We start from the raw sequence: 22,628 nt of genomic DNA, 5'->3' as shown, positions 1-22,628 counted from the left end.
TTTACAACCAGCCTGTTCCCTAACTTACCCCTTAAGAACCTTTTTCACTAAAGCCCCCCACTGGATCCCTTCCCCACCTTAGCTGCCCATAAAAAGAAATGCCAGCCAATTTTCCTGAAATGGTGGTGTGAGAAAGACCTTTATCTATCAGGTGCAAAACAAAACTCAACAAAAACTGTTCCTCAAACACCCCCCATGCGTAGTAAATCAGTTACCATAATTAAAGAACTCATTCCAGGCTTGTAGATAACTTCTTCTTGTAGAGTCTGCCACTGATTTCTCTACCAACTGGACAATTCTCAGTACCCCCATGCCCAGACGCACTGTGGGATCTGAGTTTTGTTGATCTCTGCCCCTAAAGCCAGCCTGCGGAATTCCTCCCACTGAAAACGAGACAGAGTGTCTGCTATACAATTATTGACTCCTGGAATATGTCTTGCTTTGAAAATAATATTCAGCTGCAAACACCTGAGCATAAAAACACGTAGCAACCTCAACACTCTCAAGTCCCTGGCCTTTTGCTTGTTAATCAGCTCAACCACTGCTAAGTTATCAACATTGAACAAAACTGTTCTGTTCTGGAATCCCTCGTCCCAGACGTATAATGCAACCAGTAGCGGAAACAACTCCAAAAAGGCGATGCTGCGACCTGGACGCTGCCAATGCAATGGCCAACTCTCTGCACACCACCTCCCCGCCCAGAATATGCCAAAACCTTTAGCACCAGAAGCATTGGTGTAAACCTGTACTTGTCAAATCAAATCTTCGTCCGCAAAAAACAAAAAGATACTCCATTGAAATCCTTAAGAAATGTTAGCCATATGTACAGATCCGCCCTGATGGCTGCTGAAATGCGCACTCTATGGTGTGGGAGATAGGCCCAAGACAACGACATCCCCAGCCTACTACAGAATGTCCTCCCAGCTCTAACCACCCTACAGGCAAAATTTAGGTATCCCAACAATTTCTGTACCTTCCTGAGCTCCAGCTTACGCTCCTCCACCACTGATGACAAAAAGGCTGAAATGTCCTGCACTTTCATCGCTGGCAGTCTCGCTACCATTTCCTAAGTGTCTATTTCTAGTCCCAAAAAAGTCAGTGTTGTACTAGGCCCTTCAGTTTTGTCATGTGCCAACGGCACACCAAGTTCCTGAGTCATATCTTAAAAAGTTTGTAACGCCCTTTGACACTGCCCTGTATTCTGAACACCAATGAACGAAAAATCATCCAAATAGTGACAAACGAGCTCATGGCCACTGATGTAAGTAAACTGCCACTGTAAAAAAGAACTGAAGGTTTCAAATTGCGCACAGGATACTGAACACCCCATGGGCAGAACTTTATCCACATAGAACTCTCCCTGGAAATGCATTCCCAGCAGACCAAAGTCAGAAAGATGAATGGGTAAAAGACGGAATGCCGACTGGATATCACATTTTGCCAACTGTGCCGCCCTTCCCACTGATCTCACCAACCGCAATGCATCATCCTCCGAGGCTTTAGACACACTAGAATCTTCAGGCAATATAAAGTCATTAATAGATGCGCCCTCGAGCCAGGACAAGTGGTGTATCAAACGGAACTCCCCTGCTGTCATTTTAGGTACAACTCCCAGGGGAAACACAATCAAGCCAGGCAATGGACAATGAACAAACGGACCAGCAACTCTGCCTGCATCAACTTCGGCCCAAAACTTCATCTGCACAACCTGAGGGAAATCTTTAGCAGACTTCAAGTTGTCCGACCACCGGCTCTGGCGGGTACTGTGATAACCGATCTTAAATCCCAGCTTGAAACCCCAAAACAATTTATTTGTCGCCTCAGTGTCTGGATAGTCTGCCAACCAACGCTCCAAAACCTCCACCCTAATAGGTGTATGAGCCCTTTAGGACAAACTGAAACGTCTGGCCTCTTCCCCTCTGCCCCCATCTTTGATTTCCAAATCTCTGGCCTGGGAAACATTAAGTGAGGGGATGTCTGCCGCCACATTGGGAACACTCATGCTTGTACCTAAAGAACGGTCTACTGCAAAAACCCCTGTTGTAATTCCAACATGCCCCAAAAACTGCTGTCTGACCCCTGCCACTAACCCCCACCCCAGATTGGGCGGGATGATATTGAAAGGGCCGGTAAGATACTGGTAACCCACTCGCAGTGTGTGTAGTAGCAGGCGGCTAAGAAGACGCCATCCATTGCAGCCATAACTCCGAGTCCACATCACCCAAAGGTCGATCATGAAAGAGGCTCATGTGAGCCCTGAATTCCTCATCATATGAGAGCCACGCATAACCCCCAAAGTAACTCTGAGCTTTTCGGATAATATCCATTTAATTAAACATGGCTACCGCTCTATCTTGGTGTTGCTCACAATAAACACTAGCGTATATAAGAAAGGCAGAAGTCCAGTTCTCTATCGTTTTGGGGACCCGAGGACGTCGAGCTAACTCCCACACCTCCTTCTTTGACCCTTCCTTGGCCTGAATGTCACGATGTAACAAGTTAAAAACATACACAAAATTCATGGTGCGGAATCCTGCTTTTGCTTTTCTCTCGACAAATGAGAGCCTAAAGGCATACCAATCCCCATGTAAGGCAATTTTTAATGTATTTTTTTATGCTCCTCTGCCGCCTCCTTTTTGTCTGGTTCCCCCTCCTTGTTACCCTGGCTAACTGTCCCTGTAGCCCCACCCGCCTTTGTCCCTTCCTTTGAATGTCCCGTAGGCAGTGACGCATCAGGAACTGTATCCAAAACCATCTCCTCTCCAACACCAAGAGACCTGGTGGACTTTTTAGCCGTATCCCCTCGTTGCCAAACAGACCACCATCCTGCCTTACCTTGTGGCAATTGTGAGGCTCTCCGCTGAAAGGCCATAGGGTCATCCTGTCGAGTATTGATAGGTGAGGAGTCCCGTACATTTGCTCGGTCTGCTCTTGACGTCTGCAAAAGACTAAAAACACTGGTTGTCCCCGAAACACCCCTCTTCTCCTTTGACTTTGGAGCCAAAACATTTGTACCATCACCCCACAGTCCCCATCTCTTAATTCGCCCTCTTCCAAGTCATCGCTGTCAGCATCAAAACCCAATGGTTCCCCACAGTTAACATACTCCCCACTGCCACCGGGCATTTCCCCATCACCAACCCCACCATCATAATATTGCCATTGTATATCTGTTTGCCCCAATGTTTTGCCTGTAGAGGAAAGGAAATCCGCTCCAGATCTCCCTCCTTTGAAAAAACCCCCAGACTGAACCCGCAGCTCAACCCGCAACTTCGTTTTGCCAGCCGCCTTTCTTGATGTCAAAGTGGAAACCTTGCCTTTCAAGCCGCTCTGACCTGACTGCTCCACTCCTGAAATCCCCTCAGAAACCCCACTGTGCCACGAGCAATCTCCGCCGACTCGCCAACCAAGCCTATCCACACCCATTGACCGCCGCAGGGGTCTTGAACAACCTTCTGTGGGGGAACACCAAAACTCACACCAGGAAGACCACAAAACAAGACTGGACTGTCTGACTGCTTAGGCATCAGGCATGCCGCACCACCAATGGGACTCGTGGGCCCTGACTCATTCGCTGGCTGGGGCCATATGGGCAGCTGCAAGGCTTCCCCTTGTACACCCACGCCAGCCTGCCAAACCACCTGTGCGCTGCTGTGAGCCTGCTTGGGCGTGACCCCAGCTGAGGGCAAAGCCCCACGCACATGTGTCAACTGGCCCACTGACCCAACCACAGGGGCCTCCAGGGGCACAGCCGCACTAGAAGAATTAGACAGAAGAGAAGCAGGGCTCAGTAAATAATGCTGCCCATCCACTTACAAAAATTGGGCTTTATTTGATTTTTACATCATAAAAGCATACATCGTCAGAAATGCAAAACAGTCATACATTAAAAAAATAATATACAAAAATTCATTTAAATCTCAGAAATGGAATTTAGAGTTTTAAAACCATAAAACACCTTGGGTTAAAAGAATAAAAGATGGTCATGTACATACAGCATAGACATTATTAACAGTTATTAAGCTTAATCAGGCACAATGTTTAATTTTCCGTGCTCTCAGAGTCCATGCCCACCCTAAAAGTTTTGCCACAGCAAACACGATGGGCAGTGAGGTATCTGTGCGCAAAATACGATCACCCTCCGCCGCTACCCTAGTACCAAGCAGCTTGCAAATTGGTAAAAGCCAAACTCGCCTTGGGGCAGCATAGATACCACAGACCCAAAGAATATGTGCCGTAGTCTCAGTGTTAAACACAAAGAAGCCTGGGGGTCTAGGGTAGGAGTCAAATAAGTACTCTAAACTGATGAGACTGGAAGCCACAGAAGTGTGCAAAGAAACCATAAAGTCTTATACCAAGTAGGTAACTCAGCGCATCAGACCACTAGCAAAGGTAGGTGAAACCCAAGGTCCAGAGATGGATTCCCATCAAAGTCTTGTAGGTGATCAAATGTTATCATCTGGTCATCCAGTGGTTGGGCTAGTGTGTCTCTTGATCACTGAGACTACCTCTAGACCCACCGTGTAGGACTGGGAACAAAGCCCACGATTGCTTGTAGACCATGCGTGTGATCACCCAATGGGATAGGTGCAGTGCCAAACAGAAAAAAAGTGAGTGTATTGTAAGGGTTAAAAATAGCATAAAGAACAAACAGCGAAATAACTTTAATAGCTGTAAGCCTTTTTCTGATTAAAAACACAGAACAGCGCAAAATAGCAGTGTCAACAAATAACTGCTTGTGGGGCCGACATGTTTCTGCCAAAACGGGGGGAAAACCCTCCCAAGGCTTTCTTCAGGGCCTCTGTTCTTATAAGGATTTGTGCTACTGCTAGTGCGTATTACACAAAAAAATAACCATATAAACTGTGATTAAAGCAAAACATAAAGGATATGTGTTTCTATTCCTCCATGCCAAATGGTGTCTCATTCCCCTACAAACAATGCAAAATGGTGTAAATGCAAAGGGTCACACTACTTGTAAACTTTAAGAGAAATTAATAACAAGGAACACATTCCTTACTCACAAATAGTGGCAGGGGATAATACCTCACCTCGCCTGGACCAAGCGCAGGATGAAGGAGGCCACGGTCTGCAAGGGTAAGGAAAGAAAGGATGCTGACTTGGGGGAGAAGGAATGGTGCTACTCCTCTCCACAACCAAAAGGGTACCTATAGTATCCTACCCTCAGAGCCCTTAAAAACCAATTACTCATCAAAAGGCTCACCCACAGCTCTCTGTTTAGCAACTAGTGGATTCAGTGAACTAAAAATTAGTCAAGCTAATACCCACAGAACGGCAGCTCCTTACCTCTCCGTCGTTACCTCAGGCAGTTCCTAAGGTTGGGGGAGGCAACAATTGAGAGGCGGAGGTTGTCTTATAAGGGGCATGACAGGAGACTCAATTGGCTAATTATCCAATCGGCTCGAGTTAAGGACGAAACTATAGCCTGTCAGATGCTCGAATTTTGAAAACCCCCTTCTTTAATGTGTTTATCCCGAGTGATAATGTAAATTAGTGAAGATGTAACAGCCCACACCCTCTGATATGTGGGGCTTATAGCAAAGCTGACAGAAGACCTCTTCTGTATAGAATGAGATACTGAAGAACCCTCTATGACGGGATCATGAAAGTAGCGTGAACTCGCGAGAACCTGTGAGACTACAGAATGACATCAGAAGTGAGAAATCTGTAGTTCGCAAACGGAGTATGACGAAGCTCACTGGGTTTGTGTGTCTCTTCTTTATATGTAGAGAAGCATGGTTACCTCGACCAATGCAATGTTGGGCTTAGAAAAAGCATAGACTCTAGCGCCCTAAAGCTGATTATAACTATTACCTCTTGAAAGAAGCATAGATAGAATATAGATCAATCCATAGCTGGTGTCTCGTAATGGGATTAATACCAGAATGGCAATGTTAGGAAAGATCAACCGCAGTATATAAAACATAAAGCCCACAAATGCTAATCGTAAAGACCAGGAACTATGAGGCTCAACAATAGCCAGGTATTAGTAAGCACTCAGAAGTAAGGGATATGTGTAGGCTTAACTTATGTCCCCAAAGAAAATGCACAGTTTAGATGTCCAAGAAAGTAAATCAAGTAGGAGATATAGAAAGCTTGAAATTCTGTCCATTCTCTGAGTATTATGTTAATCATAGCATAGTCCAGGGTATTTCATTGTTCAAACCCCGAGTGTCTGAGGATAATCTGAAAATCCATTTTTGTTCCCTGAAAAATAGGTACTTAGAAACGTCAGTGATGTGAGAAGGTATGAAGGGCTTTTCCAAAATCGTCCAGGTGAAATCAGTTTCACTATGGTTCTGCTCAATGAAGTGTTTGGTGAGTTTGGAGATGCTCTTTTTGCATCTAAACGCACTTTTGTGCTCCAACATCCTCGTCCGAACCTTCCTCGTGGTCATGCCTACATAGTTAGCTAGGCAGGGGCAGGTAAGTAAATAGATCAGCTGTGAGCTATTACAGTTCGAAAAACTATTCAGAACCCAGGGGCGATTTGTTCCTATATCGATCTGGGTAGTCTTAGATGTCTGTGGACACACCGAACAGTTCCCACAGGGATAGTGTCCGATTACTGCCGCTGAGTCCCACAGTGTCCCTATCGTTCTGTTAGGGGTTTCTCTAGGTCGAGTATGTATCAACCGGTCTCTCAGACTACTGGACCTCTTAAAGGCAAACAGGGGTTGTTCGATCTTATCATTTCCACAGTTGAGAATCTTCCAATGATGTCTCACAATACGTTGGAGCTGGTTAGACTTGGTGTTGAACGTAGTCACTAGTGTTAACCAATCCAGAGGGGGCTTCGCTGTTGGTATCTCTAAGAGTGCTTCTCGGTGGTTATTCGCCGCCCTCTTCCAAGACCGCCTGACCAATTTCTTGGGATAGTGTCTTGACAGTAACTTATTGGAGCGAATACCAGCGTGTTTGTTGAAGGTCTCAGATGTAGAACAGTTACGCCGCACTCTTAAAAATTGCCCGTAAGGCAAATTGTCCCTCAGGGCTTTGGGATGCTGGCTTCCATAAAGTAGCAAGGAGTTTCTGGCCATAGATTTTCTGTACAGCTCAGTTTCTAGTCCGGTAGGTGTTACGTAAATAGACAGATCTAGAAAAGATAATCTCTCATTGCTGCTTTCAACTGTGAATCTCAGGAATTGATTACGTGTATTTAGCCATTGGTGGAACGATACAATAGACTCGTAGTCACCTCTCGGCACTACGAGGATATCATCTATGTAGCGTTTCCACCATTGGATGTGTGGTCTAAAGGGATTCGTGATGGTATGCACCTGTTCCTGTTCAAAAGCATGAACATACAAGTTCGCCAAGCTGGGAGCGAAAATGCTTCCCATGCTAGTCCCCGAGACCTGCAGGTATATGCGGCGTAACTGTTCTACATCTGAGACCTTCAATAAACACGCTGGTAGTCACTCCAATCAGTTACTGTCAAGACACTATCCCAAGAAATTGGTCAGGCGGTCTTGGAAAAGGGGGGCGAATAACCACTGAGAAGCACTCTTAGAGATACCAACAGCGAAGCCCCCTCTGGATCGGTTAACACTAGTGACTACGTTCAACACCAAGTCTAACCAGCTCCAACGTATTGTGAGACATCATTGGAAGATTCTCAACTGTGGAAATGATAAGATTGAACAACCCCTGTTTGCCTTTAAGAGGTCCAGCAGTCTGAGAGACTGGTTGATACATACTCGACCTAGAGAAACCCCCAAGAGAACGATAGGGACACTGTGGGACTCAGCGGCAGTAATCGGACACTATCCCTGTGGGAACTGTTCGGTGTGTCCACAGACATCTAAGACTACCCAGATCGATATAGGAACAAATCGCCCCTGGGTTCTGAATAGTTTTTCGAACTGTAACAGCTCACAGCTGATCTATTTACTTACCTGTCCCGGCCTAGCAAAATATGTAGGCATGACCACGAGGAAGGTTCGGACGAGGATGTTGGAGCACAAAAGTGCGTTTAGATGCAAAAAGAGCGTCTCCAAACTCACCAAACACTTCATTGAGTAGAACCATAGTGAAACTGATTTCACCTGGACGATTTTGGAAAAGCCCTTCATACCTTCTCACATCACTGACGTTTCTAAGTACCTATTTTTCAGGGAACAAAAATGGATTTTCAGATTATCCTCAGACACTCGGGGTTTGAACGATGAAATACCCTGGACTATGCTATGATTAACATAATACTCAGAGAATGGACAGAATTTCGAGCTTTCTATATCTCCTACTTGATTTACTTTCTTGGACATCTAAACTGTGCATTTTCTTTGGGGACATAAGTTAAGCCTACACATATCCCTCACTTCTGAGTGTTTACTAACACCTGGCTATTGTTGAGCCTCATAGTTCCTGGTCTTTACGACTAGCATTTGTGGGCTTTATGTTTTATATACTGCGGTTGATCTTTCCTAACATTGCCATTCTGGTATTAATCCCATTACGAGACACCATCTATGGATTGATCTATATTCTATCTATGCTTCTTTCAAGAGGTAATAGTTATAATCAGCTTTAGGGCGCTGGAATCTATGCTTTTTCTAAGCCCAACATTGCATTGGTCGAGGGAACCATGATTCTCTGCATATAAAGAAGAGGCACACAAACCCAGTGAGCTTCGTCATACTCCGTTTGCGAACTACAGATTTCTCACTTCTAATGTCATTCTGTAGTCTCACAGGTTCTCGCGAGATCACGCTACTTTCGTCATCCCGTCATAGAGGGTTCTTCAGTATCTCATTCTATACAGAAGAGGTCTTCTGTCAGCTTTGCTATAAGCCCCATATATCTCCCTAGCGAAACGATTCACATCCACGCAGAGAGCAGAGCTCATCTTTACTGGTTAATTTATTGTTTCACTGTGAACTACAGTTTTTTCTATCAACAGGTCATCTTGTAGTCCGACGGGATCTCGCGAGATCACGCCATCATCGTAGTTACGGCTGGTTTCGCCATTTCTCTTTGCCTACTGAGGGTTCATGTCTAAAGGCACTGTAAGTCCCAGTACCATTCTACTGCACATCTTAAACACCTGCCAATATCAAAGGGGACTCCGGTTCTCCTCTGGGTGTGACTATCGTGAGGACTACTCGCGAGACACAATCACGTGATGTTTACAAACATTTCGACAAACAGCGCCATGTTTGTAGTTCTTTCTAAACGCGGCGAACACGAACTTTACAAACGAAGGGTTCCTCTCTTTCAGCCAGATTCATGGTTTCTACACATTTTTACATCAGAGGGTGTGGGCTGTTACATCTTCACTAATTTACATTATCCCTCGGGATAAACACATTAAAGAAGGGGTTTTCAAAATTCGAGCATCTGACAGGCTATAGTTTCGTCCTTAACTCGAGCCGATTGGATAAATCAGGCAATTGAGTCTCCTGTCATGCCCCTTATAAAGACAACCTCCGCCTCTCAATTGTTGCCTCTCCCAACCTTAGGAACTGCCTCAGGTAATGACGGAGAGGTAAGGAGCTGCGGTTCTGTGGGTATTAGCTTGACTAATTTTTAGTTCACTGAATCCACTAGTTGCTAAAACAGAGAGCTGTGGGTGAGCCTTTTGATGAGTAATTGGTTTTTAAGGGCTCTGAGGGTAGGATACTATAGGTACCCTTTGGTTGTGGAGAGGAGTAGCACCATTCCTTCTCCCCCAAGTGAGCATCCTTTCTTTCCTTACCCTTGCAGAGCGTGGCCTCCTTCATCCTGAGCTTGGTCCAGGCGAGGTTAGGTATTATCCCCTGCCACGCTGGGTGGATAAGGAATTTGTTCCTTGTTATTAATTTCTCTTAAAGTTTACAAGTAGTGTGACCCTTTGCATTTACACCATTTTGCATTTTTTGTAGGTGAATGAGACACCATTTGGCATGGAGGAATAGAAACACATATCCTTTATGTTTTGCTTTAATCACAGTTTATATGGTTACTTTTTTGTGTAATACGCACTAGCACAAATCCTTATAAGAACAGAGGCCCTGAAGAAAGCCTTGGGAGGGTTTTCCCCCCGTTTTGGCAGAAACATGTCGGCCCCACAAGCAGTTATTTGTTGACACTGCTATTTTGCACTGTTCTGTGTTTTTAATCAGAAAAAGGCTTACAGCTATTAAAGTTATTTCGCTGTTTGTTCTTTATTCTATTTTTCACCCTTACAATACACTCCCTTTTTTTCTGTTTGGCACTGCACTATCCCATTGGGTGATCACACGCATGGTCTACAAGCAATCGTGGGCTTTGTTCCCAGTCCTACACGGTGGGTCTAGAGGTAGTCTTAGTGATCAAGAGACACACTAGCCCAACCATTGGATGACCAGATGATAACATTTGATCACCTACAAGACTTTGATGGGAATCCATCTCTGGACCTTGGGTTTCACCTACCTTTGCTAGTGGTCTGATGCGCTGAGTTACCTACTTGGTATAAGACTGTATGGTTTCTTTGCACACTTCTGTGGCTTCCAGTCTCATCAGTTTAGAGTACTTATTTGACTCCTACCCTAGACCCCCAGGCTTCTTTGTGTTTTACATTTGATTATTAGGGGATAATAGCCTGGGCATGGTCTTAAAATTCCCTTAGACCCCCAACCCTCTTTATTGTTAGTAGTCTCAGTGTTGACAGAGCATCCTGGGCACCCAGCTTGCCGGCATGAAGACCACTTCTGAGTAAAAGATCCCACTGGTAGGGACCCCACCCTATACTGGAAATACAGTTTTCGATCCAAAGGTTTCGTAATTGAATCCCAGTATTGTTCCAGCCTTGGAACAAATTTGTGGTCCATGAAGCGGCATGATAAAGAAGACGATTGTAATTTAGCGTTATTCATTAAATACAATTCCCAGAACTTGGTCTTAAGAATAGCTTTCGATGGAAAGACAGTATTAGCAGGGTCAATCCATAATTCAGACAATCCTAACTCCCCTAAAAGGTTTCTGACTACCTGGAGCCATTTAATTTGATGTGATGTGTCTGATTTGATAATGTCTAGGAAGCCCTGGGCATAGCCATCCAGTTGGGGAGTGGTCCACAGTCTTCTCCGGCACAGGAGGGGACGTAATTTAGCTATGGATGCTTTGGGTTTCTTACCTAGATCTAACAGTAGCAGACACATAGGAGAGCTCTGGGGAAGTCCAGTTACATTTTTTAAAAACCTATTCTCTGCAGTGGTAAGGTTATCAAGATTCTCACAGCCCCACACCTCAGAGCCATACAAGCTTGAGCTGATGGCTTTCAGATTGTATATTTCGAGGGCGGGGCTGATAGGCTTGGATATGGAGCATTCATTTGGGCTCCTGAACAAGAACCCCAGCTATCTGTGTGAGCTTTAGTGAGGCTACATCGATTTGCCGGTCCCACTTCATACTAGCATGGAAGTTAACACCAAGATAGGTAAACTCATTAACTACTTCTAAAAGGCTCTCCTTCATTGCAAAACCTCTCGTGTTTGCCTTACGTACATTAAATGCCATTGCTTGGTTTTGGACACGTTGACCTCCAATCCCCTCTCGCAACAGAAATCCTCAAATATTTTGAGGGCTTTCTTAAGTCCACTTGGGGTTTTGGAGAGAATCAATGTGTCATCAGCAAACATCAGGATGGGTACCTTGACACCACCTAGCATTGGGGCATCCGTCGGGTTTCTACTCAGGCAATCTGCAATACCATTGATATATAACGTAAACAGGGTGGGGGCCAGAACACAGCCCTGTCTCACACCTCGTTCGACTGGGAAAGATTCTGTCACATCCCCCTGTCCCCCCCATCTAATTTGGGTCTTATTGTCTTCGTGGAGCCTGCTGATTAAGGTTAGGAGATCCAAAGGAAGACCTAGATGTTTAAGGACAATCCATAACTTCCACCGAAGAACTAGATCGAAGGCCGCCCTTAGATCGATAAAGGCAGGGTAAAGGCTACCCTTACCCAGGCTGACTTGTTTCCAGTATATTAAAATAAATCTGAATACTTGGTCGATAGTGCATGTGGCAGCTCTGAATCCAGCTTGAAAAGGTGATAGGATGCCGAACTCCTCGATCCACCCCTGAAGTCTATTAAGCACCATTCTTCCAATTAATTTCTGGGTACAGTCTATAAGACTGATCGGCCTGTAGTTTCCCGGACAGTCTTTGTCCCCTTTTTTAAAAACTTGAATGATTTCAGCACTTTTCCAGGACACTGGGATCGGTGCCCCTTGGGCAACTGCATTGGAAGATAAAAGGATATAGCGGCACCAGCTTGGTTTGTCGTGTAATAAGGTGTCTCCCATTATACCATCGGGCCTGGCGCTTTCCCCAGTTGGATGGAACCCAAAGCTAGCTCAGCCTCCCTCAATGTGAAGGTATCTCCCTGGAAAAATACATTAAAATCTTCGACTATTCCCACCATGGGGGTAGCCGAATACTGGGGTTTAAAATAGTTCACCCATGCGGTAACGGAAACATTGTTCTGTGGGCGCTCAGCCTGGCCCTTATTTGACCATTTATACGTGTTCCAAAACCGCTTGGGGTCCCTAGAAGCACAAGCCTCCCTTAAATCAGTCCATCTTTGGTCCTCCCATGCCTTCTTAGCCCTAAGTTGTGCTGCCCTGTAAAGTAACCTAGCTTCCCGTACGGTAGTTGGAATGCCCCCCTTAATCGCTTCCCCCAGAACCCTGCATGCCGTTCGGCATTCTTCATTGTACCAACGGCCCTCAGCTTGGAGAAGCATTTTAGGTTTCCTTCCTTTTTTGACAAAGAAAGAACGTAGGAGGTTGAAAAAGTCAGTATGGATTTTACATGAGTTGTCAGGTGCTCCAGTCTGCAGTGCATTGCTCTCAAGGTCATTAATAGCACATTGCAAACTTTTGGCTATATTGTCTAGGAGAGTGGGAGAATCTTTAACCTGGACCCACTTAAGTCTCCTCAGGTCATTGGCTTGAACAACCTCCCCGGAATAGCTACAATCTCCAGAGCCTATATCGAGCAAGGGCTGAATTAAGAAGAAAGAGCAATAGAGCGGGTTATGATCGCTTTGTACTCGTTCAATAACCAACATGTCCTCCACCTGTGACCACAGACTCAAGCTTGCCAGTATGTAATCTATTCTACTTGCAGAGTACTCATTATTAAAATTCGGTGAGCCTATCCTGTCAGATTTAGTACGTCCATTCAAGGCCCTTAAGCCACGTTCCATGCAAATGCTATTCATCTGAATGATAACATCAGTCCACTTCTTAACTGGCTCAAGCTCTAACTCTGGGATCCTCCAGTTCCTGTCAGCTACCACATCACAAGGGATATCCTCCAGAGTAAGTGGTTCAAATGTAATATTGAAATCACCCATAACAATTACCTTGTTGATTTCTGGTAGGGTATCAAGGAGATGCTCCAGAGCCGCTAAAACTTGCGAGTACTTCCCCCTTGTGCCCCTAACAAAAATATTGATTAGCAAGATTACTTGGCAAAAATTGGGCACCCCCAGGCCACTTAAATCCTGTCTGTGGGACACACAGGGTATTAACCAGCTCATGCAGCCTGTTGCTATCCGTGACCGGCCCCTCAGCGCTCTTCCTCCGCCTCCCTCGCATACCAAGCGACCCGCGGAGAGCAGACCGGCCCATAGCTCCACCCCGCAACTTTGCAGCCCGCCCCCAGGACCGCCCCCATCCGCTGCCACACTCTTGCCAGCCACCAACATTGGGACTGCACGTACCTCTGCGGCACCAGAGGCCACAGCAGGGGGTCCTCAAGCTCCATCGCGGGCGCCGCCTCTCCTTGCTCAGCGCCCACCAGCAAGATGGCGGAGCAGTCATCCTCTTCCTCCAGTCCCTGGGACAAACAGGCAGCCACCGCCTTTGCCACGCCTCTGGCCGCCTTCCGGGTGGAGCACGCGAGCCCCACCCACGCCTCTCCCGGGACACCAGGCTGCATCAAGTCTTCTTTACCAGCAGCACAAAGCACCCGGATGGCCTCCCGCACTTCAGCAGATGCCGCCATGAAGACAGCCCCAACTAACAAGGTATGGTGCGCAGGAAAACCGACCTCCGACAAAATCACGACCTCCGCCTCCCGCCTCCCATGGGCACATTGTCTTTCCCACCCTTCTAACCCCTATAAATAACTCCTCCCCCCGCGCGTCTCATCAAACGCCTAATCCCCCGCCCCCCACCTGGTGGACACTCCAATGCGCGAACAACCCAGGGGGAGACCGGCTCGCGCACAGCTCCCCCTGGGTACCCCCTTTCTGGGCACACACACAGATGCCGAGCACTTCACAGGACTTTAAAAGACCATTTGCATGTTAATGAGGCCTTGCTGTTGTTTCACCCGTTCTAAGAGCCCCTGCAGCTCCACTCTGCATATTGCCTAAAGATTCAGCCCCCCCTGCCCCCTCCCTGCATAGTGCCTAAAGATTCAGCCCCGCCCCGCCCGAAATTTGGCTCTAGCTGCACCTCTGGGTACGCGTGTTCAAGTGCGCGCTACAATTGATGAACCCAGGCGAAGCGCAGGTGGCAGCCAGCAGCCTCTGTCCGATGCCTCAGCCGGGCGCGAGATGGGCGGTGTCAGAGGGAGGGAGCACGTCAGTCGGAGCCTCCACTCCCCTTTCTCAGTTAGACCGGTCTCACCTGTCTCCCGAAACCCGTGAGAGGCACTTCTGGCAGCCTGCCGCTGCTTGGGCGAGAACAGCGGGCAAGAACTAGTTCCCGCGGAGGGAACTTGTGGGGGAGCAAGTGGTGGGTCAGACCGCTTCTCGCCGGAGCAGTCCGCGTAAGAGCGCTCTTTCACCCGTCACGCTCGTTTGTTGCATGCAGAGGGGTCGGCGTATTGGCTAAGAAGACTTCAATTTATGGACCGAATCAAAACGGAGGTAAGGCGGCCCCTCTTGACTCAAAGGATGACACCCCTCACCCATTACTCCCCTTTTCTTAAGTTACTGTAACTTTTTCTGATCACCTGTGTCTTCTGGATACCCGGGCAGCGATGTACTAAACAAGGGTTCGTTTTCAACCAGGAAAACCGCAAAAGAAACGAATTTCCGCAATCTCAGCACGTGACGCACTACTGCTTACCAAAGACCTATCATTGCTTCCCTTTCTTCCCCTTTTCACTGTATGTATGGTGACTATGCTGTGTTGCACGTCCTTTATTTATGTTGAAAAGGTTGTTTGTTGGCGTGTCACGCCTTTCAGGGGGTAATTTAAGGCAACTTTCATTGCACGTTGACGATGCCATGTAGTGATTGTCTTTAAATCATAAAATCGGTGCTGAAATGGTACTCAACGGTGAGGTAAAATCTCTGTAAACAAACTTGTGTGGAGGCATGTCCGAATAGACGGGCGGGACCTACAGGGGTGTGTATTAATATTTTTATTTTACACGTAGGTGGCACCCGTTGCCACGGCTGAGGGTGTGTGTTTATTATGGGCGTATTTTAGAGTTTGTGAGATTTTCCTACAAGCGATTTTGCACCCCCCAATTAAACTTGTCATGCGAGGGGTTAAAAGCATGGGCCTCTCTATTCCTTGGTCCGCCAACATTTAAAATGAGACGCCACAACATAAGCAAATGCATGGCCTGGTTTGTTTACCTGTGTTGATTCAGCTGCGAAGTGCAGTATAACCATCACCTAAAAGTATTTTATTTTCTTTGTATTGAAAAATTCAAAGTTTAGAACATGATGGTTTATGCCAAAGGATATTTCTTGACCGTATGAAACCCCCTTAAATTGATTCAGAACGCTATTACTATTTTAGGCGGCCCTGTGCCACTTAAAAAAATCCACATTGCGTTACAATAAACCTTTAATCTGATCTGCGCCATAGCGCGCTCCTGATGCGGAGTCATCCACATAGCTCCCAGACTGCCCATTTGATTTGGCTTTCTTTGTCCACGGGAGTGTCCCAGTGGGATGGTTGTCCATCGGAGGGGCCGGAGCTTGTTTACAAGGTAACAGAAAGGGGGAGCTGCGGCACAGAAGGTGTTTTGCACAACACAGCGATAAAACACATAGAGGAATACGAACTCCTGCTTTGAAGGAGACCCCAGACCAAAAGGGCAGGGCTTTAAGTGGTCCGGGTCTCACCGGCAGTGTTTAATGGCGGCATCGAAACGGGTCTCTATTGGGCTCTGTTTTGTGCCGTGGCGGTCCGTTTTTCCCCGGACTGCAGTGACAGCATCGATGAGCCCGCCCCGTGCTCACACTGCTTACTTCTCACAAGTGGAGAAGTTACGGCATGCGGTCTTGCCAGGGGAGCGGTATAGGGGAAGGGAAATCCTTTAAAGAGAGCCATTTTCTCTCTGGATTTCCCTTACCTTTTTGAAACTCGGGGGCAGGAACATTGCCGTGGTGTCACCGGAGCTTTAAGTGGAAGCTTTTTCAATATTAATAATATACAAGCCACTGTTGTTGCTTATTTATCTTGTGTAACTAACAACCACTGACAAAGTCAATAGTCCTTCATGTTGTTTGTATGAAGTTCCTTGTTGTATCATATCTGGATACAATAATTTAAACAGCAAAATACAAGTCGGGCAGCACACTATGCTAAGCATAAGCACAGATTTGTACCTTACGTGTTTTAAGCCACGCCCTTAATTACATTGCCCACGCCCCCTTTGGAAGACCCCGCCGTTTTCTCATCCCACTGAAAGGCCTGCAGAATGGGTCTAGATGCAAAGCCTTTAATGCCCCCCCCTCCCCCAGTTCCCACGCACAGTCATCTAGGTTTAGTGCACTCCTGACTGCTCGGATATCCCAGGTTTGAACATTTGTAGAACTCTTGTAAATACATAGCAGTTCTATCCTAGCCTGTCAATATCAATTCTGTTAGCAAACGAAATTCTTCCTGCATGACACCTCGGTTGTAGCTTGAACACCTGTTTCCGACGCATCCGTAAGGTGTCGGGTGCATACCAAGGCAGCCACAGAGCGGCAGCCACCCCTGTTAACAATTAAGCACTAACATCACGACATTCAATGGTAACCCAGCATTTCATCTCCACGGGGCACCTCTACTCCCAGTCAAAGTTTCTTCATCCTGGTTCACTGTATGCATTTGTATCCAGCGAGTTCACCAGTAATAATAATAATAATAATAATAATAATCTTTATTCGGCTTTTTAGCATTTGCAAAACCATAAAAGATGACATTCAAACATTCACAGTAAAAATTTGCAGTTGAATATACATTTAAAAGAAGAGAAAGTGCCTAGAATTTACGTGACATATAGAATTATCTTTTTAGTTTAAAGATTGTTTCTGTGTCTCATAATGCACTTTAAAAAGTTCAACACATGATACACAATGGTTTCAGAGTCCAGAGATTGAAGTGCTAGCATAGCTGGACGACATTGTCTATAACCCCATTTTTTTAGTAAGGGGATAAGCCATATTTTTCGGTGGGTGTGGAAGAACTTGCAAAACAATATTGTATGCATGGTGGACTGTTGAGAAAGATCATCGCAAGGACACAGGTCCAGCTGAGTTTTCCAGTTATTTTTTTCCGGAAATGTCACAAGTCTGAAGAAGAGGTTCATTCTGAACCTTGTTAAAAGCATTTTTTCGTATGCGGTGATCTCTAAAGTCAAATAGAGCTGAATTTTTGGAGACTGCTGTGTTAAAATCGCATGCATGGTAGATTTTTTTGAGATCAATGAAGACAGTCTCAAAGATTCCAAATGGCTCAATGCAGTCTGTTTCAGTTCTTTTTTGGATATGTCTTTTAGGTCTTCTGGTTTATGATAATATTGTTGTAGACCCATGTCGGAAAAGAAGTGTCTTACATAGGAGAGCCAAGCTATTTTGTGGGCGTGGTCCAACTCCATAATGTCCTGTACGATGTTTTTGGTCAGAGTATTCTTTTCTGACAGCCAGACTCGCCTCCAAAGTAAGAGAGGTCGGATTTTAATTAAATCCTCAATGTATGATATTCCCAGTTCTATGTGTGAGGCATAGGTGGGGGTGCCTCGTGGTGTTGATAGAAGGAATCTTATGAAAGTGTTTTCCTCTTTTTGAATAGAGCCAGTAGGAGTATGACCCCAGATCCCTGCGCCGTATAATGCGATGGATTGGCATTTCGCAGCATAGATCTGTAGTAGTTCTACCTGGGGTTTTTTCCCAAGTTTGTTTGAGAATTTCATTAATGCCATAATTGCACGTTTAAATAAATGTCTCCTAGCCTCAACCGCCGCTTTCCAATTTAGGGCGTCATCAATCATAACCCCTAGATAGGGGTATTGTGAGGTCTTTTCTATTTTTTGTTCTTTCAAGTAAATGGATTTAGGAGCTTTTCTTGGTCCACCGACCACCATGACAAAAGTTTTTTTTTAATGTAGATGTGCAAGTCCAGAGCACCCATGAAATCTGCATATTTAGATAAGGACTTCTGCAGTTCAATGGGGGTACGCGCTAGTATAACGGCGTCGTCCGCGTATAATAGGGCGGGGATCAGGCGGTCTTTTGTTCTAGGGAGGTCCCTTCCTCCTCTCAACATGGTCTCTTCTAATCCATTGGTGTACAAGGAGAAGAGGAAGGGGGCCAAAACACAGCCTTGCCTCACTCCCCGCTCTATTTTGAATGGCCTCGTCAGTTCGCCTCTTGTCCCAAACCTCACTTTCGCCGTGGCTTCACTGTACAGCTTCTCCAGAAGAGGGGGATCTACCCCCATTTCGCTCAGCAGTGACCAAAGCTTAGCATGCGAGACACAGTCAAATGCGGAGGACAAATCTACATAAACCATGTAGATGGCACCAGGTTTGGCGTGGGTGTACTTTGATGTTAACAAGCTTAGATTTAAGGCCTGTTCGATGGTTCCAAAACCCTCTCTGAACCCGAACTGCAGGTCCGAGAGGATCTTTTTATCTTCTGCCCAGTCTTGTAGTTTTTCAAGGAGGACTCGGCCCACAACTTTGCCCAAAGAGTCAAGAAGCGATATTGGTCGATAGCATTTAGGATCTTGTCGGTCCCCCTTCTTAAAAATTGGTACCATGGTAGAGGAGGACCATGAATCTAACAGACCGAGTTTGGTTGTTGCCATGCAAACTCTTGTAATTATTGGTACCCAGAGGTCAGGAAGATGTTTGAATAGATCGACTGGGACTCCATCAGGGCCGGGGGCTTTCTTGCTCTTACTTAGGGATAGCGCCAGGTCAAAGTCCTGCAAATCCACTTCCAGTGGTATAGGATAGGTTACTACAGTGGTGGTATACTGGGATTCTTCAGTACTAGATGTCAAATTGAAGATTTTCGAGAAATAATTCACCCACGTGTCCTCATCAATAGCCACGTCGATTTTTGGGCCGTTGGAATCGGTTAGGAATGGGGTTTTAACTATTTTCCAGAATGCCTGGCTATCTTTCGTGAGTGCACTCCGATGCAAAGCATTCCACAAGGATTGTTTAAGCTCTTTTTTCCTTGTTTTTCTGACGGAGTTATACTCCCGTCGAAGTGATTGGATATTTAACTTGTCTCTGTTTGGTTTTCCGAGAGCTTTCCTCAGATTAGTATGCGCTTTGGTACAGTCTCGGTTAAACCATCCTGTGGAACTATTTCGGTTAGATGTTTTAGTTAAAAAGTTTTTAATTTGTTCTATTATAATGTTGAAGTTTTCCAATATTTGTTTTGGTTCTGCACAGGGATCGAGACAGATCATTATGTTATCATATGCAGATGTTATTAATTGCTTTGTCAATATGTTAGGGTCCACTTTTTCCCATCTGATGGTAAATCCGTTCCTTTTGCCCAATTCAAGCCGATTCTGGGTTAGTGCGGATGCCATGGTTGTCATCAATGTTATTGGTTGGTTTGTTCCTAGGTTTAGGCTTATGGCGGAATGGTCGCTGAGGTTATTTTCCAACATTTTGAAATTGTTAGTTTGGGCTTTCAAAACTTCTGTGCCTATTACATAGTCCACGGTAGTCTTATGGCCCCTTCCTCTGTACGTTGGTTCCAATGTCTTATTTGGTTGATGGATAGGATTTAAAATTTGCAAATCCAAATCAGACAGTATTTTATTCATCGCTGTCCCTGCTCCTGAGTGGATAAAGTGGACTAAGGGGTTGTCGTGCTCGTCCACCAAACCACAGGTATCGTTGTTGGGGCAAGGATGTAGGTTAAAATCTCCTCCCCATAATATGTGGGCATTTTCCGTTTTCTGTTTAGCGTGACAGTGTTCGGTTATTTTTTCCTGAATTATAGAAAGAATACGCAAAAAGTTTTCGTCCTCCAAATTATTGTATATGTTGATTATAGAAATAGAGAGTTTTTTCCCCAGCATGACAGTGAGGATCTGGAAGTTCGATAGTAAGTCTACCTTGAGAATCTTCATATCTGGGATTGTATTTGCCAGGTAGATTACCAGACCCCCTTTTGGTCTGCCTGAAATGCTGGGAAGGGCGGGGGATGTAAAGGTCCTGTACCCTACAAGGTGGAGGGACGCCGTTGCCCAGGTTTCTTGTAGGCAAATGATTTGAGTGTCCTTTAGGAAGCCAGCGGCCGTACCATCCTCGATCTTGTTTCGGAGGCCGGCCACGTTCCAGAAGATCACAGAAAGCTGGGTGGACATATTTTCTGAAGCTGTGTTTTCCATTTGTGGGGGGACTGTGATAAGGACGGGGGAGGTCACAGTTGTTTGTGGGGGCTCCGGGGGTATAATTGTTGGTCAATCGACCATTTCCAGGCCGCTAAACCTGTTCGAGGTTGGTATGCCTATCCAATTTTGTCCGTAGATGTTATCTCTGTAACTGGGTCCATAAGGTTGGTGGGGTGGTCTCTCCCATTGTTCCCAGTTTCTGAATCTATTTTGTGGGCCGATGAGCTGCCATGGGGCCTCTCTCTGCTGATGGTTCTGATTTACTGGCCACCAGGAGTTATTCGGGTCATTAAGTTGTGATGGTAGTTTGGGACCAGTAAAGTCTAGCTCCCATGGCTGTGGGATTGGTTTCCGCCAGATGTTATCATTATCACGTAGGTAGTTGTTATTGTTAAACCTTTTTGGATAAAAATACGACAGAGATCTTGTTGCAATCCCTCCTGAGGAGTTATTGTATTCCCAGGAGCAGATATAATCGGCTATGCTGGGGTCCTCAAACGTGATAACTATGCAATCCCCCCGGATGGTTTTTTTCCTGTGACCTACCCACGAGGTACGGGATACTGATGCTATTTTGCTTTTCCAGGGTGGCGGGACGGGGCGATTTGTATTCAACCAATACTGGACTTTGTTCTTTAACGACCAGTTATGTTCTGTCCCCTCACCTGTAAGTTCGGGGACCCCCGTCATAACTACCACAAATGGGGATGCCTCAGGGGGCAAGTTTAAAATAGGTCTGTGGTCAGTAATCCCCCCCTGTTGACCTTTTGTTTTTGGAGCATTTGCATTTGTTGTAGCTGGAGTTTTAGGGACAGTTGTATTTATTGTTGGGGTATTTACTGTTGGTGTCGGGTGGGAATTGGTTTGTGAGGGAATGGTCAGGGGCTTTGGGATTGTTTTTTGTGCAGTGGGAGGGTTTGTTACTGTGGGAACTTTTACTGCAATTTGTTTTTGGGTTTGTGGGGGAGGTAAAGTTGCGGGTTTCTTATGTACGGGAAGTGTGGTCGTGGGATTTGGGGCTGGTTTAGGCTGGGGTTGTGGGAGTATAGGTTTGAGGGAGCCAGAGATTTTTATTAATTGGCTCTCAATATTGCTGAGTCTGGTTTCTAAAGGGCGAATGTAGGAATTTAGGAGGGAGGCTATCTCCTTAATTAGCCTCGTTGATTCCCTGTCTCTACCTGATTGGTGTGGTATAAGGGGTTCTGGTATTAAGGAGTCTTGGAAATCTTGTGGTACATGATGGATTGTTACAATATTATTGTTTGGGGGAACCGTGGGGTGGGATAAAGTTGCCGGGTTTGTATCACCGACCAAAACTATGTGTTCGGACGGTTTGAGATTTTCGGTGTGCTCTGGAGTTTTCCTAGTTTTCCTTTTCTTTATGGCACCCTCCCGCTTCCCTCTCTTTTGCCTTATTACTTCTGGGGTTGGGTCAGGGAAGATGTCAGGGGTTTTCTCTAAGTCGCTCTCTGTAAAAGTTATGGATAGTTGAGAAGCTGAAAGGTTTACATTATTTGGAAGGCTAAGTCTATTTGCGGTCGCCGAGGTTTGGTTTGGCGCTGACTGTATTTCTGGGGTTCTTGCGGTTGCTAGTAGCCCCATTGAGGAGCGGCGTGCTATTGCAAGTTCGGATGAAACTCTTCCCTCCATTAGACTTATGCTTTGGTCTATGAAGGAATTTGCTTTAGCTAGAAAGTCATCCATTGGACCTAACAGTTTTTCTCCTATCCCGTTCTTTTTAGATTTTTTCTGCTTGCTAGATCTCGTATTCATTTTTCCGTGATATGTTGCTAGGAGATCTTTCTAAGCTGTCTGACAGGGTTATTGTAGTGGTCAGAGAGATGATGGTTATCTGTGTCGGGATGACCAGTATGTAGTGCTTAGGGATATGGGCCGGACCGGACTGGACTCTCACGATCTCGAACGGCCTCAAACGGCCCGCTCTTTGCCCGGTCTTCGCCCCGGCCTACGTCCCGCGTGCGTCCCGCGTTGCGGGATTGGCCCCTCTTCCTTTACGCTAGAAGGCTGGGG

The 22,628-nt window shown here is 45.9% G+C and overlaps 1 protein-coding gene across 2 annotated transcripts in view; it reads left to right on the top strand.

The window, feature by feature from the left end:
- Nucleotides 1–14,568: 14,568 nt before the first annotated feature.
- Nucleotides 14,569–22,628, top strand: part of LOC147722748 (MARVEL domain-containing protein 3-like) — a 300,764-nt gene continuing 292,704 nt past the window's right edge. Inside the window, exon 1 of one of the 2 annotated variants that reach the window (XM_086965216.1) lies at nt 14,569–14,875. The gene's annotated coding sequence lies outside the window, so the exon portion shown is untranslated. The remainder of the gene's footprint in view (nt 14,876–22,628) is intronic. The other variant, XM_086965217.1, reaches the window with a different exon arrangement.

The sequence above is a fragment of the Lissotriton vulgaris genome, chromosome 4_1, assembly GCF_964263255.1.
Source record: "Lissotriton vulgaris chromosome 4_1, aLisVul1.2, whole genome shotgun sequence".
NCBI classification, from domain to species: Eukaryota; Metazoa; Chordata; class Amphibia; order Caudata; family Salamandridae; genus Lissotriton; species Lissotriton vulgaris.
Note: the sequence above shows the minus strand (reverse complement) of the source record. Positions and strands in the feature narration are given on the sequence as shown.